The sequence below is a fragment of the Perognathus longimembris genome, chromosome 1, assembly GCF_023159225.1.
Source record: "Perognathus longimembris pacificus isolate PPM17 chromosome 1, ASM2315922v1, whole genome shotgun sequence".
In the NCBI taxonomy this organism is placed as follows: Eukaryota; Metazoa; Chordata; class Mammalia; order Rodentia; family Heteromyidae; genus Perognathus; species Perognathus longimembris.
The window spans coordinates 44,516,209-44,530,088 of NC_063161.1; the positions used below are offsets into that span (position 1 = coordinate 44,516,209).

Genomic DNA, 13,880 nt, shown 5'->3' on the forward strand with positions numbered 1-13,880 from the left:
AAAGTCACAAAAGAAACAAATGACTATGAACAAGCAATAGGAACAACTTGTTCAAACATAAAGAAAATTTAGGTATTGTAATTATTTTTTGGTGCTGAGAATTAAATGCAAGGCCTTGTGCATGATTAACACAATCTTTACCCTTTGAGCTATACCCAGTGAAAGGTATTAGAAATAGTGGGCTGGCACTCTCCCTGAATTGAAGAGACAAAAGAATTTTGTAGGGAAAGAACAGATAATCCTCAATGACAGCCTGTTCTATAAAAACCCATCATAATTTGAAACTATTCTTAGTTGAAATTGGCATTTTATATACCTAGCCTAGCAAATACCATATTAGCAGCACAGTACACTGTATAAAGTTTTGGTTGTTTACCCTTTGATCGCATGGCTGACTAGGAGCCATTCCTCCCTGTTGCTCACTGTCACTACCTAGATTGCATAAGAATATTGTGCCACATGTCACTAGTCTGGGAAAATATCAAAATTCCAATTATGATTTCTACTGAGCCCTCCCTCCCTCCCTCCCTCCCTCCCTCCCTCCCTCCCTCCCTCCCTCCCTCCTTCCCTCCCTCCCAAAAGTCCTGGGACTTGAACTCAGGTTTTTGCAGTTGCTAGGCAGGTACTCTTATCACTTGAACCACACAGCTCTAAACTCTCTTTTGGGGGAGGGGTGGGCCTAAGCACTGTCCCTGGGCTTTTTTGCTCAAAGCTAGTGTGCTCTACCACTTGAGTTACAGCTCTACTTCTGGCTTTTCAGTAGTTAATTGGAGATAAAAGTCTCCTGGACTTTCCTGCCTGGTCTGGCTTCAAATCATAGTCCTCAGATCTCAGTCTCCTGAGTAGCTAGGATTATAGGCATGAGCTACCAGTGCCTAGCTCCAGCTTTTTTTGATCTGGTTAATTGTGTGTGTGTGCATCACAGAGAGAGAAAGACAAGATACAAAGAGAAAGAGCCACGAAATTCTCAACAATAGCCGGAGAGTGTTACAGTCATAAAACTTCAACCCAAGACAGCTATTGCACAAATGAACCCAGCAAAGCCATGAGGACAGGGCTTCTTGACCTTGGGGGCCCAGTTCCTCTCCAGTATTTCCAGAAGGCAGCATGTGAAATCAAAGATTATTTCAGAGTTTAAGATTTAATGGCTAGGTGCCAGTGGCTCAGGCCTGTAAGCCTACTCAGGAGGCTGATATCTGAGGATCACAATTTAGAACTTGCCCAAGCAGGAAAGTCCATGGGACTCCTAATCTCTAATTAACCAGCAGAAAACCGAAAGTAGCGCTGTGGCTCAAAGTGGTAGAGCATTAGCCTTGAGCAAAAGGGCTCAGGGACAGCGTCCAGGCCCTGAGTTCAAGCCCATGACTGACCCCCGCCTCCTGCCCCCCCCCGCCCCCAAATGATTTAATGTTGTTTACCTTGTTGACTTTTAGACTTGCTTGGGATCTTCTATCCTGTTGCTCTGTTTTGGTGTGCTTATTTGTTTGTTTGTTTGGTTGCTTGTTTTGTTCTGGTACTAGGGCTTAAATTCAGAGCCTGGGCATTATCCCTTAGCTTTTTCTTGTTTTTCCCTTCTTTTCCCTTTTCCCTTTTCCTTTCCTTTCCTTTTCCTTTTCCTTCTCTTCCCTTTCTCTATCCCTTTCCCTTCCCTTCCTTCCTGGGGCTTGAACTCAGGGCCTGAGCACTGTCCCTGGCTTCATTTTGTTCAAGGCTAGCATGCTACCACTTGAGCCACAGCGCCACTTCTGTATTTTTCTATATATGTGGTGTTGAGGAATTGAACTCTGAGGGCTTCACGTATGTGAGGCAAGCACTTTACCACTAGGCCATATTCCCAACCCCTAAATTTAATTTTTTCAACAGTCCTGGGGCTTGAATGCAGGGCCTGGGCACCGTCCCTGATCTTCTTTTGCTAAGGCTAGCATTCTGCCACTTGCGCCACAGTACCACTTCTGACTTTTTCTGTTTATGTGGTACTGAGAAATGGAACCTAGGGCTTCATGCATGCTAGGCAATCCCTCTACCACTAAGGCCACATTCCCAGCCCCTTTAACTTATTCTATTCAAGGCTAGCACTCTTCCACTTGAGCCACAGATCTACTTCCTGCTTTTGGCTGGTTAACTGGAAATAATAATCTCATGGATTTTTCCTTCCTGGGCTTTGAACCTCAATCCTCAGATCTTAGCCTCCTGAGTAGCTAGGATTGCAGGCATGAGCCACTGACACCCTGTGATAAAGTATTAATAAGCACACAGAAATACACATACACGTTTATGTTTATATATAATAAATTCCCATGTATATATATTCCCCTGTGTGTTTATTATATATATGTATATATATGGGAACCATGGTGTAATACTGTTTATCCCCCTTCTTCAAATTCATGTGTTAAAGTCCTAATACTCAGTACCTTATAATATGATTGTATTCAGAAGTAAGATCTTTAGGGAGACAAATTAAAATGAGGATATTCAAGTAAGCCCTCATCTAATATGATTGATATACTTAGAAGGAAATTTAGATACACAAAGGTATGCCAAAGAAAAAAAAACATATGAAGACACAGTAAGAAGATAGCTATTTGAAAGCCAAGAAGAAAATAGTCAGGATAAGGACTTTTAGCATTCAGAACTGTGAAAAAATAAGACTAGATAGCTTTACTATATACTTTAATATATATACTTATATACAGATGAGGATCATAGCAACTTTTTCATTTAGAATCATTGCAAATCACAGGAATGTTAAAACTAAAGGGCCAAATGCAAAAAAAACCAGTCTGGGGCTGGGAATATGGCCTAGTGGCAAGAGTGCTTGCCTCGTATACATGAGGCCCTGGGTTCAATTCCCCAGCACCACATATACAGAAAATGGCCAGAAGTGGCGCTGTGGCTCAAGTGGCAGAGTGCTAGCCTTGAGCAAAAAGAAGCCAGGGACAGTGCTCAGGCCCTGAGTTCAAGCCCCAAGACTGGCCAAAAAAAAACAAACAAACAAAAAAAAAAAAAAAAAAAAAAAAAAAACCAGTCTGTTTGCAATGAAAACACCTTTTAAAATTGGAGGAAACTGATCAGAATGGGCAAATCTCTAGAGTCACAAAGTATATTAATAGTTGGCTTAGGGCTGAGAATTGGGCAGAAATATCAAGAGTATAAAATAATGAGTACAAATGTCTTTTGGGAATGATAAAAATGTTCCAAAATTGAATTTGGAAGATAAATATAACTGTGAATATACTGAAAGCTGTTGTACACTTTTTGAGGGTGGGGATAATGGGATCTTAACTCAGGGCCTCACATTTACTAGGCAAATTCTCTGAACTTGAACCACACTACCAGCCCTTTTTGCTTTATTTTTAGATAGGGCCTCCCTCCCCCCCCCCTTTTTTTTTTGTCTTAGATTGGCCTTGGGCCATGATCCTACTTTTGCCTCCCCTGTAGCTAGGTTTATAGGTATAAGACACCATGCTCAGCCTGAATGGGTAAATTTATAAGGCATATGCTGGGTGTGTGTGCATGCATGTGTGCATGCATGTATGTGGTACTAGGGTTTGAAATCAAGACTGTGCTTGTCAGGCTCTACCACATGAGCCCTTCTTCAGCCCTTTTTGTTTTCATTATTGTTGTCCTGGACTTAGATCCTTCCATTTATACTTTCCACCTAGTTGAGATGACAGATGTACTTCATGGTGCCCTGCATTTTATTGGTTAAGTTGGGGTTCATGGAAATTTTGCCCATATTGACCTTGAGCTCAAATCAGTAATTCTGCTCTCCACCTCCTGAGTACCCAGAATTTCAGATGCCATACCTTCCCTTTTTTTTTTTTTTTTTTTTTTTTTTTTAAAGCAGAGACTCAGTCCAGGCTGCCTTGGAATTCACAATCCTCTTTATTGCTAGGATTATACCACCTTGGGTGTCATGTAGATTTTTATCAATTAAAAATGTAGATGATGGGCTGGGAATATGGCCTAGTGGTAGAGTGCTTGCCTCGCATACATGAAGCCCTGGGTTTGATTCCTCAACACCACATATATAGAAAAAGCCAGAAGTGGCGCTGTGGCTCAAGAAGTAGAATGCTAGCCTTGAGGAAAAAGAAGCCAGGGACAGTGCTCTGGCCCTGAGTTCAAGCCCCAGGATTGGCCCCCCCCCCAAAAAAAAAAGATGATGGAATTAACTCAGGGGCCCTGGGCATGAAGCTAATTAAATGAGTCTCATGTTTAAAGGTTTCAATGCCTGAAAAGCAATGTTTGATGGCATTGTACACGATGTATTACAGACCAGTTCAAAGAAGGTTGAAAGATGTCTTCAGTAAGACTAGACACCCAAATTAGAATATCGTACAGGAGCTGGCTTCAGTACTCTAACTTATTGAGCCAAAATGGAAAAAATAATAGTTATTGATACAACAGTGCATGCATGTAAGATTGTTATTCTTCCTTGCCATTAAGTAATTTATAAACACATAGGAATAACTTTGAGTCATTTATATGAAAGTTTCATCATTTATTACTTCCTATTATTAAATTATTTCCAGGGCTGGGGATATAGCCTAGTGGCAAGAGTGCCTGCCTCGGATACACGAGGCCCTAGGTTCGATTCCCCAGCACCACATATACAGAAAACGGCCAGAAGGGGCGCTGTGGCTCAAGTGGCAGAGTGCTAGCCTTGAGCGGGAAGAAGCCAGGGACAGTGCTCAGGCCCTGAGTCCAAGGCCCAGGACTGGCCAAAAAAAAAAAAAAAAAAAAAAATTATTTCCAGATTCTTCACCATTATAATTTATGAACATTTTACTCTATAATTGTCTTGTGTGTTTTTTGTTATTGGAAAATAGAATTTCAGCAAAAAGCATTTAAAGCTGAGTGTAACTGAAATCTCAGCACAGGGTCCTGAGACAGGAGCTCTACCAGTTGAGCCATACCCACAGCCCTTTTTGCTTAGGGTCTCACATTTTTTGCCTAGACTGAGATAATCCTTTTTGCAACTTCTACATAGCTGGTATGACAGACAGGTACCACCATCCCAGATGAAGATCTCACTAACTTTCATCCTGGGCTGGTCTCAAATCATGATTCTTCTGATCTTTGCATCTCAAGTAGTTGCAAATACAACTGTGAGCCGCCTTGAATGGACTTTATTTATTTTTTAATTTTTTTAAAGTTTGATACTGGACTCAATTTTCCTGCCTGGGACTTCCAAGTGCCAGTATTACAGACCTGAACTAGTAGTATGACTGGCTAAGAACCAAAGTGTTATTCAGAGTGACTATATCACTAAATATGATAACTTCATTTAATCCATGGTATTTTATATTTAAGTTTTTTGGTCATTTTCAGATAGGGTACTTACTATTGAGGTGATTTTTTTATTTGTTGTAGTTTTTTTTTGTTTGCTTGTTTTTTTTTTTTTTTTTTTTTTGCCTGTCTTGGGGCTTGGACTCAGGGCCTGAACACTGTCCCTGGCTTCTTTTTTTTCTTTTTCTTATTTATTGTCAAAGTGATGTACAGAGAGGTTACAGTTTCATATGTTAGGCCTTGAGTACATTTCTTGTATTGTTTGTTACCTCCTCCCTCATTCTCCCCTCCCCTCATTCCCTGGCTTCTTTTTGCTCAAGGTTAGCACTCTGCCTCTTGGGCCACAGCACCCCTTCCCGCTTTTTCTGTTTATGTGGTGCTGAGGAATTGAACCCAGGGCTTTGTGCATGCTAGGCAAGCATTCTACTGCTAAACCATGTTCATAGCCTCCTATTGTTTTGTTTTGGGTTTTTTTTTTTTTTGCCGGTCCTGGGGCTTGGACTCAGGGCCTGGGCACTGTCCCTGGCTTCTTTCTGCTCAAAGCTAGCACTCTACCTCTTGAGCCACAGCACCACTTGCAGCTTTTTGTGTTTATGTGGTGCTGAGGATTTGAACCCAGGGCTTCATGCATGGTAGGCAAGCACTCTACCACTAAGCCACATTCCCAGCCCCCTACTGAGGGTTTTTGTTGTTGGTTTCATTTTGTTTTATTCTTGAAGCAGTCCTATTTTATGCCTCTAGCTGGCCTGGACTTGAGGAGGGATTAGGCAGTATTGGTGATTCAGCTCAGGGCTTTGCTCTTGCTAGGCAGGCATTCTACCACTTGAGCAAGAATACACTGAACACAGGAAGTCAAGATCCTTCTTTAATGATCTCAGCAGCCTGGTAGTATTGAGTTGTAGTTGAGCATTCTTTACATATTCTGGATATAAGTAACGTTTGGTATGTTATTGACATATATTTTATTCTGTATGGGGGCTTATTTTTTTTAAATTAACAGCATTGCAAAGCAGAACTTTAAAATTTTGATGAGGCCCAGTTTGTCGTCCCCCCCTCCTATGTTTGTGTACAAACTTAGTGTTTTACACATGCTCAGCAAGTATTCTATCATCAAACTCTATCACCAATCTATTTGTTGTTGTTGTTTAATGAATTTTGCTTTTTTTTTTTTTTCCCCACCAGTCCTGGGCCTTGGACTCAGGTCCTGAGCACTGTCTCTGGCTTCTTTTTGCTCAAGGCTAGCACTGTACCACTTGAGCCATAGTGCCCACTTCTGGCCATTTTCTTTTTTCTTTTTTTTGGCCAGTCCTGGGCCTTGGACTCAGGGCCTGAGCACTGTCCCTGGCTTCTTCCCGCTCAAGGCTAGCACTCTGCCACCTGAGCCACAGCGCCCCTTCTGGCCGTTTTCCATATATGTGGTGCTGGGGAATCGAACTGAGAGCTTTATGTGTAGGAGGCAAGCACTCTTGCCACTAGGCCATATTCCCAGCCCCTGGCCATTTTCTATATATGTGGTGCTGAGGAATCGAGCCCAGGGCTTCATGTATGTGAGGCAAGCACTCTTGCCACTAGGCCATATTCCCAGCCCATGAATTTTGATTTTTACATATAATTAAAGTTTTTTTCCTTAAGAGAGGGGAATCGGGAAAATAACTCCATTTGCAGTAGCCTCAAAAAATATTTGGGAATAAACCTTAAGGCAAAAACTATGAAAATTTGAAGAAATGAATAATATTGTGAAAATGGCCATACTGCCAAAAATGATCTACAAATTTAATGTAATCCCATTAAAATCCCAGTGAAGTTCTTTACCAAGGTAGAGAAAACAATCCAAACATTCATATGCAACAACAAAAGGCTTTGAATAGCCAAAGCAGTTCTAGGCAAAAAAAAAAAAGCAATATCTGTGTGTGGTACCACATTCCCAGACCTCAAGCTCTCCTACAGAGCTATAATTACAAAAATAGCTTGGTATTGGCACAAAAATAGATCTGAATATCAATAGAACAGATTAGAAGAACCAGAAATAAAACCATATACTTACAGCTACCTGATAAGGGAAACAAAGATTAATGCTGGAAAACAGCCTCTCCATTAATTGATGTTGGGAAAACTGGGCATCCATATGCAGAAAACTAAAAGTGGATCCCTGTTTGTCATCATGCACTAATATTAATTCAAAGTGGATCAAAGACCTCAATGTCAGAAAGTTTTAAATTATTGCAAGAAGGAGTAGGAGAAACACTAGAACTTATAAGCATCAGGAAACTTTTTGAGAAGAGTTTCAGGGGCACAGCAGATAGGAGAGAGACTTGACAAATAGGATTACATCAGAATAAAAAATTTTTTCACAGCAAAGGTTATAATTACTAAAGTAAAAAGCCAACAGACTGGGAAAAGTTCTTTACCAGCAATACATCTGACAAAGAAAGGCCTAATATCCAAAATATACAAGAAGCTCAAGAAATTAACTCCTCCCAAAGCTAATAATCCAATCCCTATATGGGCAAAGGAGCTAAAGAGAGACTTCTCAGAAGAAGTAAGAATCAAAAAGAAACATATGAGGAAATCCTTATCATCCTTGGCCATAAAGGAAATGCAAATTGAAACAACTTTGAGATTCCGTCTTATACCATTTAGATTGGCCAACATCATGAATTTGAACAATAAGTACAGGTGAGCATGTGGGGGGAAAAAACCCTCTTCCACTGTTGGTGGGAATGTAAACTAGTATACCACCCTTGGAAAGCAGTCTGGAATTTCCGCAAAAAAACTAAACATAGATCTTCCCTACAACAGGGCCATACCACTCCTGGGCATCTACCCAGAACACAAGCCAGGATACTATATGGACACTTGCACATCCATGTTAATTGCTGCACTGTTCACTATAGTAAATTATGGAAACAGCCCAAATGCCCTACGACAGATAAGTGGATCTAAAAAATGAATTTTACACAGCCATTAGAAAGAAAAATGTCATTTTCAGGGAAATGATGGACCTGGAACACATCATGTTACATGAGGTAAATCAAGCTCAGAGAGATAAGTAAGGCATATTTTCTATCATATGAGAAAGAAGACTAAAGGAAGATACTCTTAGGGTAGGAACTCAAAGACACAATGCCTCTCTGCCTCTGATCATATAAAATAATATTTATTGAAATGAGCTCCAGGAAGTGGAAACAAAGGTTTTTTTTTTTTTTCTGTTGTCTTGATTGTTCATTTATCTGTCTTTGGCAGGGCAGGGGGAGGCACAGACTAAGAGTGAACAAATGCAGCAGTGGTATTGTTGAAAATAAACTATACTACTTGTAGACAAACAGGAGGGAAAAACAGGGAATGAAGGGGTGGCATTGTCTAAAAAGAAATGTACTCATGACTTGACTTATGAAATGATAACCCCTCTATACATCACCTTTATAATAACAATTTAAAATTTTTAATAAAGATTATTTGCTTAATATTAGATTTAAAGATTTAACCTCCTGTGTTTTCTTCTAATAAAAATTATTTGCTTAATCTTAGGTCATAAAGATGTACTCCCCTGTGTTTTCTTCTAAACACATTGGAGTTTTACATTTTACTTTGTTTATTGAAACAGGTTGTACTATACCTCAAACTTAAGATCCTTTTGTCTTGGCCTCCCAAATGCTGGGATTACATGTGTGCATTACCCCATGTCACTTTACTTTTTTGTTGTTGGTCATGGTAGTTGAACTCAGGGCCTGAGCATTGTCCCTGAGCTTTTTTCGCTCAAGACTAGCACTCTACCACTTTGAGCCACAGGGCCACTTCTGGTTTTCTAGTGGTTAATTGGAGATTAAGAGTCTTACAGACTTTCCTGCCTGGGCTATCTTTGAACCTTGATCCTCAGATCTCGGTCTCCTGAGTAGCTAGGATTACAGGTATGAGCCACCAGTGCCTAGCTTTGTACATTTTTTTTTTTTTTTTGCCAGTCTGGGGCCTTGAACTCAGGGCCAGAGCACTGTCCCTGGCTTCTTTTTGCTCAAGGCTAGCACTTTGCCACTTGAACCACAGCACCACTTCTGGCTGTTTTCTATATATGTGGTGCTGAGGAATTGAACCCAGGGCTTCATGTATACAAGGCAAGTACTCTACCAGTAGGCCATATTCCCAGCCCCAGCTTTGTACTATTCTTATAACCTCTCTGTTATTAGAAACTTTTAAACAAAAATTTGGAGGCCACAAAGAAATGTAATTCAAGGATAGGCGCTGGTGGTGCACGCCTGTAATCTTAGCTACTCAGGAGGCTGAAATCTGAGGATCATGGTTCAAAGCCAGTTTGTGCAGGAAAATCTGTGAAACTTATCTCCAGTTACCACCAAAAAGCTGGAAGTGGAGCTGTGGCTCAAGTGGTATAGTGCTAGCCTTGAGCAGAAAAGCTTAGGTCAGCATCCAGGTCCTGAGTTCAGGCTCCAGGACTGGCACTTCCCCACTCCCCCAAAAAAAGATAAAAAAAGAAGTTTAAAGAATGAATGAAAAGAAACATTAGATTTTAAAAAATAACATCATCAATGGCCTCTAACCTCACTTAAGTATAAAAGCCAGATTTCTTTCAGTGGTCTGTTTGGCCTTATACCCCTAGTGGCTTGTCATTTCACTCAGAAGAAAAGCCAGTCTCTTTTCATCTTTAGAATGACCTTTAATGATTTTGTCTCACAGACTTTATCATAGTGCCTAGTCCATAATAAGAATATAAACACATAGCAAGTGTGTGTTTGAATAAATGGTTAGATGAGTCTTTGTGACAAGGTTATTGCTTTCTTCAAGTTGCCTGAGTTTTAACTATGTTATTTTGTGCTAATACAGACCTATAATGTCCATTAATTCCTGCTGTAGTAATCATAACTACTTTTCCTTGGACCCAAAAAGAAAAATTAAGACCTGAGGTGGGAGGAGTAACTTGGCATATAACTCAGCATATGCAAGGTCCTGGGTTTAGTCCCTACTACCAAAGGAAAAAAAAAGATTAAAGGAAAAAAAAGGATTAAAAAAAAAGTCTTAGAGTCATGTTTATCTCTGTCATTCCAGAGCTCATACTCCAGATTATTACTCTTCTCTTCTGATCTCCTTTATATCACTTCCTTTAATTTATTCTCTCAATTCGGTTTGTAAGGTGACTTTCTGGTTTTCCTGTTCCCTCATTTTTTTAGCCAAAATCTTCCTCCCATTCTTTGAGGGCAAAAACTAAAGGAGGAATAGATAGCTACTGCTATTTTATGCTGCCTACCTTCTGCCCCAAAATGAAAATCTATTCTACTAAATATAGCTTGCTAGAAAGAAAATTCTATTTAACAGGTTTCAGTCTTTATTTTACATTTCTGAAGTTGAGCCTGTAGCTTTTAGGCACTAACCATTTGTCTGGCCTCAATTCTTTTGCAGATGAAGAAAAGGCAAAGGTGAACTTTTAATCCAATACATATCCCCAAATCATTACTCTTCACTAGCATAGCTATTTTGCATCTAAACATCAGCAGCAGAAAGGAGTTGTTGCTGTATCTTTAAAAGCTATCCTCAGCACAGTGTGGAGGCAGGCTTGCCACTGAAATACTTGAATGAGAGAAAGAAGAGGTGGTGGGAGGAAATGCTCTTGCAGTCTGTGTGTCTGTGTGTGTGCGCGCGCGCGCGTGCATGTGCCTGCACTTGTGTGTGTGTGTGTGTAAGAGAGAGAGAGAGGGAGGTGAGGGGGAATGTGCGAGTGTGACTGTTGGCAGAGCTCTGGGTGACATCTCTCAGAACAGCTGGGCCATGGTCTGCTTTAGAGCTGCTTGTCAGAGCAGTTAGCTTGCTGGAGTCGCAGCAGCAAGGATCAGTAGCATTTCATTCAAGGGTAAAGGGGGGGGGGCGGGGATGGATGGGGCTTGTAGGCGGGGGAAGAGAGAAAGGCACAGGTTTCCCAGAAGGAATTCTTCCGGCAAAATTCCGGCATAACAGATCCTTGCAATGAGGTATCTCCATTAATAATGTGAGCTCATGGTTGGTGTAAATGCAGATCATCTGGGGTGAGTTTGGGATAATTTTCTTTTATTAAATAAAAATCCTTGAACTTCATAGGTCAGGAGGGAAGAGGCTACAAAGATTGACATTTCTATCTTGATTGATTTAGCTATATAATATACACTAAAGAAATTAGGGAATTTTCTCATGTTAAATTTTATGATTCTGTGAGTATTTCTGTTTGCCGGATTATTATTATTTTAATCTTTAAAATATTTTAAAAATCAGATTTGCTATAACTTTTACTCTATTCAGAATCTACCTTTCCTGTCGCTATTTCGAGCAGTGGTTCATTCAAATTTAGTTTATGAGAACAGTGGTGATTTCTGTTCTCCGGTGATGCTGTTGACGCACATTGCAGGAAGCAGGGAATCCCCTATAAATATCCTTCACTGTGTCATTCCTCAGCTATCTACACTCAGCTGGTGAATATGCCTCTCTGTCCTATGTCTTTATGTAACTGTCCCCTGTCTTTAAATGTGATATGAAGAAATGTGTTGCCTTTACTGTGTGTAGGGGAGCTTTGTGATTATAAACATCCTAGAAGGAATTTGACCTTTTTACTAAAAATGCCTTTTGATGTATTCAGGTTGTCATATGAATTTCTTTTAGTGTTACCACTGCTTATTTTGGATTACTTGTTTGTTTCTCTTAATTGGCTTATTTTTGTTTGATGGCTTTGGCTTCTAAAGAGTGCGGAGATGGGATTCCCTCTACCTCCAGTGACGTACGATTTTGTTTGCAGTCTTTTTCTTCTGAGAGGGAGGGGACGAGAGAAGGAAGAAGAAAAATCCATCTGAAGCGGTGCGTTCTCTCTTTATGACTTGATGATAACTGGGTACCATTAAACAGATCTGAAGCTAAAGTGGGATGTTTTAATGATAGGGATACTATTGTGTTTGTTCCTTTATAGAATTGGCTGAGACCAAAGTCAGGATTGCTGAAGCAGGATGCCTGAATTAACCCTGTAAATTCTGCTATTAATGAATTTTACCTAACTGCCTTTTCTAAATATGGAAAGAAAAGGGGTTCATAAGCAGCTTTCTAAACCTAATAATTTTGTGTTGAATTTGGCAATTTAGAATTTTTCTGCCTTATCTGCACTGTCCCTGATCAAGCAGTGTGCATGATGTTTTTCAGACCTCAAAAATGGTAGTTATATAAAAGTCCTTGTCCGTGTAGTTTGGAATAAATTCTAATTTTGAATGTATGTAGCTAAAGCAGAGCTTAGGGAGCAGTTGCTAGATATACTCCTAGGTGTGGTCATGGCAGTCCAGCCTGTCCTCTTTTGGATTCAGTGTTTAGATTTCCAGTTCCTTTTATGCATCTCCATTTTAATGCGGCTGGTCTTTGGAGGGCTGCCTATAGAGGTCAGTTTGAAAAGCTCAGTAGACAAGAGCCTAGCAAAATTGAACCTTACATGTGAATAGCCTATGTGGAGATGTTCCTTTAAGAGCTTGCTGGTTTATTTTCTGTCTTCATTTTCTTTCCTGTTCTGTACTTCCACTTACTCTAAATTCTTTGAAGTGAAAAAGATATTAATGTCTTAGATCATGAGCCCTATTTTCTATGGGAGTTTGATTATATTTATTGCAAACTAATGTTTTAAAGTAACAAAATATCATTTAGAGGGGGAGGGGACAATGAAAGGAAGATAATCCTAAAATTCTAGCATTCCGGAGAGCATTCCAAAATAGTAAACAATTTAGAAGTCTGTCAGAGACTGGAATTATAAGGTTGAGAAATTCCATTGCATCTTTGCATTTGACATTGCAGCAAATATGTGGATAATTTCTTGTTAGCTTTTCAGGAAACCCCTATGGTGGACAACCCTCTTTAATCGTTGCTGGGAGACTGCTCTGACGTCACTGGGAGCAGTTCCCTGTCTGCAACTAGAACAGGAATAGCCTTTGAGGGGGGGAAAGAAAACTACTGTAGAATTAAAAGATGGCAGTTTTGTTAACTTGGTTTTCCTTCTTTTTGGAGGTGAGTAGGTCATTACCAAGGGAAAATTTACCAAAAGACTTTTTCCTCCCAGATGAAAGTGCCTTCTTTTTAAATACTTGTTTTGTAGCCATCAAAGTTTGGAAAAGGTCAAGGAAAGAAAACGGTTAAAAGATACAGAGAGAGTGAGCAGAATTGGGGAGGCGAGAAGGGGGAGAAAAATTAGGGAAGGGGTACAAGTTGAACAAGAAATGTACTCACTACCTAATGTATGTAACTGTAACCCCTCTGTACACATGTACATCACTTTGACAATAAAAATAAAATTGAAAAAAAAGTTTTAAAAAAAGATACAGAGAAGTAAGATTACAGTTTTTTAAACTCTTTAATTTTCCTTTCACTTTTTTTTTTTTTTTTTTTCCAGTCCTGGGGCTTGGACTCAGGGCCTGAGTAGTGTCCCTGGCTTCTTTTTGCTCAAGGCTAGCACTCTGCCACTTGAGCCACAGCGCCACTTCTGGCCATTTTCTGTATATGTGGTACTGGGGAATTGAACCCAGGGCTTCATGTATACAAGGCAAGCACTCTTGCCACTAGGCCATATCCCCAGCCTCCCTTTCACTTTT

The 13,880-nt window shown here is 40.1% G+C and overlaps 1 protein-coding gene across 12 annotated transcripts in view; it reads left to right on the plus strand.

The window, feature by feature from the left end:
* R3hdm2 (R3H domain containing 2) overlaps positions 1-13,880 on the plus strand; it is a 141,468-nt gene that overhangs the window by 51,992 nt on the left and 75,596 nt on the right. The window contains exon 4 of one of the 12 annotated variants that reach the window (XM_048361130.1): positions 12,059-12,117. The exons of the other annotated variants lie outside the window; for them this stretch is intronic. The gene's annotated coding sequence lies outside the window, so the exon portion shown is untranslated. The remainder of the gene's footprint in view (positions 1-12,058; positions 12,118-13,880) is intronic. 12 annotated transcript variants of the gene reach the window in all.